The 5537-nt window shown below is 36.9% G+C and overlaps 1 pseudogene; it reads left to right on the top strand.

Moving 5' to 3' along the window:
- Positions 1-479: 479 nt before the first annotated feature.
- On the top strand, positions 480-5039 carry LOC106320422 (annotated as a pseudogene).
- The last annotated feature ends 498 nt before the right edge of the window (positions 5040-5537 follow it).

The following is a 5537-nucleotide window of genomic DNA, read 5'->3' on the forward strand; positions in this document are numbered from 1 at the left end:
GAGGTTCTGATTGTTCGATGGCGTCTCCGGTGATGTGATTCCCGGAAAACGATCAGACGGCGACGGGGAAGAGTCAGAAGATGGTGGCGGTTGCGGTTGATAAACCATCCAGGACTTCGCGTTGAGTCCCACGCCGAGGATGACGATCGTGAGGAAGCTCGTGATGTAGCAAGGAAGCTCCCGAGGAGGAGTCGCCGTCGTCGATGATTTTGTTCTTCGCAAAGTGATTTTGCCTTCCTCGTATTCTCCTCCCAAAACTCTATCAAAGCTACACGTGGCATACAAGAGACGTTGCTTGTATGGCCTAATTAAGATATGTCTCCAATGATAATTGCCTTTTTTCATTTTTTTAAATTTCTAATTAAATTAAAAACCCCCATAAGATCGCCCGATAATGATGCTCTAAGACTCGGATTCTATCCGCCAACAATGGCGGTTTTGAGATTGCCCAAGACTCGATGATTCGTTGTTAATCCTCCTGTGGATACGGCGGACGCAGTGGTTACGGTGGCGGCGGTAGAGGAAATCAAGGTATGGGATTTAGATTGTTCTAGATCTGAAAGGATACGTCTTTATGATTCTTTAGATCTCTAGCTTGGTTTCTTCTGTTGAATCATTACTTTCTTTAAATTTGCTAATGATTTGATTTGATTCAGGCGGTGGTGGTTATCAAGGAGGTGGTCGCGGTGTAAGAGTAGGTGGCGGCGGTGGCGGGAGAGGTGGTGGTGGCAGAGATGGTGGCGGCAGAGATGGTGATTGGTGTTGCCCTACCCCAAGGTAATTACTTCTTTCTTTTAATCCATTCTTTATGCCTGTGTAATGATTGAAATTGGATTCTCTGTGGAATAGTATGTTTTGGAGTTGTTTAACCTTAAACTGTTTTGTATATATAGTTGTGGGATTGGGAACGTGAACTTTGCAAGGAGAGTTGAATGTAACAAGTGTGGGGCACCTACTCCTTCTAGTACTGGTGACCGAGGAGGTGGCCGAGGTGCCAGCGATCGTGGTGGTGGTCGTGATAGTAGTCTTGATAGTGGTAGGTGCTATAAGAGTAGTAGATATGATGGTGGCAGTAGGAGCGGTGGTGGTGGTGGTGGTGGTGGCTCTTATGGTAGTGATAGTAGGGGTAATGTTTCTTATGGTCAGGGTTCTCCACCTCCTTTGGCGCCTATTCCATCCTATGATGGTTCTGGCAGTTACCCTCCGCCCATGGGGTATGGAATGGAAGCAATTCCCCTGCCTTCAAGCTATGCTGGTGGTCCCCCTTCTTATGGTGGTCCCACAGGGGGTTATGGCGGTGATGCACCGAGCACTGGTGGTCGGGGTGGTAGAGGTGGTAGTTACGATGGTGATAGTGCTCCTCGACGCCAGGAACCTAGCTATGGAGATGCACCTGCTGAAAAAGTCAAGCAGTGCGACGAGAATTGTGATAATGCCAGAATATATATCAATAATTTACCTCCAGATGTGACAACCGATGAACTCAAGGATCTCTTTGGAGACATTGGTCAAGTAATTACACTGGTCTTTTTTTACTCCTTTTGTGTTTTTACATCTGGGAATAAGTTTTACCTTGAAGTAGATTCATGTTTCTGTATTTGTTTATTGGTTTGCTGATGGGGAGTGCACTTTTTGTTGAATCTATAATATGTTGGAAAAATCAAGCAGAAGCGGGGTTACAAAGATCAGCGGCCCTATAACATCAAGATTTACACTGTTGAGATGGGAAAGAACAAAGGTGACGCCTGCCTAGCTTATGAACAAAGCACACTCGGCAGGCGGCTTTTTCAACAGTATGACATTCACAGAAATGCTTTTATCAGTAAGAAGCTCTTCTCCCTTAACCAATTTAAAATTATGATTTTACCGTGATAGAGTTAGCTGTTAGCTACTCTTTTCTGATGCGAGGATTGGGAGGAACCCTTGCTTTAAGCTGCTAATATGATTGCAACAGTGTGTATGTAGTATGTACACTGTGTAGTTAGTAATCTGTATTTATATAATAGGTGTATGTAGTATGTAAGATGATTAGAAGAAAGTAGAGCATATCCAATTAGTCACTGACTATGTCAATAGTGTTAAAGCATGAGAATAAAACTATTTTGGAGCTCCTTATGATAAGAATCAGACTAGCTTGAAGTAAAGATTTAAGGAGTTTTGTTTCTTTTTTCGATGATCTCTTAACTTTTCTCTTTCCAGAAAATAAAAATAAGTTCTACAAGAATGTCAAGTATGTGAGCAAGTTTACAAAGTCAACGAAACACACAACTTTTGTGAGAAGGATAAGATGAAGCTGCATAACTTTTATGCAGAGGATCAGAATGCAGAGGATCAGAATAAACAACTTTCGTGTAGTTTATCCTAAAAAAACATGAAAAGGCACTCAAGCATACCGTGGACTTTATAATTCACATGTGCATTTACATTTTATCTCTTTTCATTCTCCCTAAAAGATCAAGAGCAAATCAAAAGATAGCCTTTTCTCTAATTCGGCTACGTAAAAACTTAATGTTAACAACAGTTTTCTGATTAATCCAACTCTTAGACTAGATTACTCTTTTTGTCGATTTCAAAATTTTTATAATGTTTTTTCTCTATTCTCCAAAAATGTTGAGAGCACTGCAAATCTAACACTTAGCAGTTGTAAAGGAGAGTCGTCCTATTTATATTTGATATCGTGACAACACTTATATGTAACGACGTAGTATTAAACCGACAGCTATGCACGCACACTCAGATACAGAACGTACCCGGCATATATATGGCCAAATACTTCGTTAACGTTATAAACATCCAACCTGAATAGAAAACACTTGGCTCAAGATTTGTATTTTATAAAATTTGTAAACCATTTTTAATTTAAACTAGCTTCTGCTAACAAATTCATGCGAAATCACAAGATGCATCATGTATGGTTATTCGATTATTTCTTAAACTTCGAGATCTAAGATTAATATATATTGTACATATTAAATAGGATAATACTCTCTCTGTTTTTTATTGTAAGTAGTTTAAGTAAAATTTGTTTGTTTCAAAATATAAGTAACTTTCATAATTTTAAATAACTTTTACCTTTATTGGGTATAGTATGACCAATCAAATAATATATACTTATTTATAATTGATTTAACTACACCTAATTTAACTATCAAATGCTACTTTTGGAAAAATTAATAATGTTTTTTAGTATTTGTGCATTCATCTAAAACTACCTACATAAAAAAAAGAGGGAATAGTAATCACTGTTTTGTTAAAATATGTGAAGAATATATAAATGTAGGATTATATTGACACTATGTTAAATGTGTTTTTATAATTTCTAAAATGAATAGTAAAATACATAAATAAAATTGTTGTAAAAAATTATAAATCTCAATGCTACTTTTAGTTAAAATAAATCAAAATTATAAAATAAATTTGTACTAATAATTTATTTACACGCCCGTCTATAGGGCGGATTTACTCTAGTATATATATATAATGAGACATTTATTCCTTTCCTAAGGCTATTCATGTATGCATTTCATAACTTCTTGTGGACCTCACTTAATGTCTGGTTTGCTTTGTCCGAATTGGTTATGGGTTTGGTTTGATTTTTTTCTTCACTGTTTGGTTTGATAAAATAGTCAAAACTCTGCGTTTTGAGCATCGCACGCTTAGGGCTTCCATGTTATCTTCTCTTCCAAACCTCAACCTAGCCATTTCCGCTTTACAGAGCCTCATCTCTTCGCCTCCCATACGTTATCTCTTCACCTTCCCTATGCTTCAATGTATTTGTTTTAATTCTGCCATAATTGATTTCCATTCAAAATCATAATTGTTTCGTCATTCATAGGTTTCATACCATTAGTTAGCATCCTTTCGCTTATATTAGGTCGCAGGCAAGCTTTATGTTTTGCCTGGTGCCGAGTTTCGTGTGGCATATGAAGAGGCACACAATATGGGGGCAAGGTGATTCTAGGCGATCGTCCAGTACAGGTGAATTTGCTTATTCAAGAATTTGTGTTCATAGTCTTATAAATTTCTCTCAAGGAACGTTATGCAATGGTATATCAGTTTTCCACTTGAGATATTCATTTGTTGAAGCAGATCACGTTGAAGAGAACGTGGTCTATGATGCCTCTATGGCACAAAATTAAGTTTTTGTACGGCTTAGGGTTTGAATGGTAACCAAGGAAATGAAGAAGTATACTACATTCCTTAATGTTCCACAAAAATGTTAACATTCATGAGGAATATTTTTTTCTCTTCATTCCTTCTCGTTCCCTTTTTTGTAGAAAATTATAATGCAAATTTGTTCCTTGTTAATTTTGAACCCTCATTCCTCATCATTCCCAAAATTTTATTCATATTCATTCTTTTCCTAATCATTCCTAATGTTCTTCGATGGTTACCAGTCACACCCTTAATGTTTCAAGCTTTCTTTCTACCTAGCCCTAAGGAGCATAAGAAGACGGTAAAAATTCTTTGCTACAAAGCTTATGCGAGTATAAATATTGAGTTAGTGTTGATTCAATTTTTTGTTCTTTTTAGCTAAGACCTATGAACGATGTGGATATACTGACATTGGTGATTCAAGAAATGAGCAAGGAGTTTCCATCTCTCATGGATACACTTGTGCATGAGCGAGATAAGTTAGTATTGTATTCCTCTCTTTCTATGTCTCTCCTAAAGGCCTAAGCACCATCATGATGATCTTTTTGCAAAATGTTGCATTTATGTAACTCAGGTACATGGCATGTATGTTGTCCAGAGTTGCAAGTGAGCACAGCTCGGTCGTGGCAGTTGTTGGAAGAGGGCATCTTCAAGGGATCATAAAGAACTGGAACCAACCTATAAAGATTAGTTCACAATCTTCGTCAATCTCGAGTTCATAACATAGCTCAGCTAATCGCTATTGTGCTAATGGTATTTGCAGATGAGGATCCCGAAGAATGAATCAAAATAGTCAGTGAAGTATATTCTCAAGTCGCTGACGGTTGCTTGCTGTCATGGGGATAGCCATTGGTTCCCGCTTATATCTTTCCACCAGAACTTGAGTTATCTCCAGGCAGAGAGAGTTTCTCAGGAGGGAAATAAAAATTAAGCTAAGTAAGTGTTATGATTACATATATTTTCAGTAACAATTTTCATGATATTACTTATTTTTGGTTTATTGGTTGAATAATTTCATGGGAAAATTGCCAAATATGACTCACAACTTGATTTCAAACACAAAAGTAAACCCAAACTTAAATTAAATGCAAAAATAACCTAAAAGGCGAAATTTTTTTACGTAAACTCCTTGTGAACAAACAAAAAAACCGAATTTTTTTTACGTTTCTAACCCCCGTAAGTGTCTGCCCAGACGACTACTGTAAAGTCGTCTGGACTAGTTCTACTTATAAATAATTTAAAATTTTTGTAAAAAATATTTTGATAAGTGAAAAATTGAAATCATGTAATTAACATGTCTTAAGAAATATAAATTAAGATATAACAAAAGTTAATTGTTTTCAACATAGATGAGTGAAAGTAGTGAGTCATGATATTCTTTG

This window comes from Brassica oleracea, unplaced genomic scaffold (assembly GCF_000695525.1).
Source record: "Brassica oleracea var. oleracea cultivar TO1000 unplaced genomic scaffold, BOL UnpScaffold00918, whole genome shotgun sequence".
Taxonomy (NCBI): domain Eukaryota; kingdom Viridiplantae; phylum Streptophyta; class Magnoliopsida; order Brassicales; family Brassicaceae; genus Brassica; species Brassica oleracea.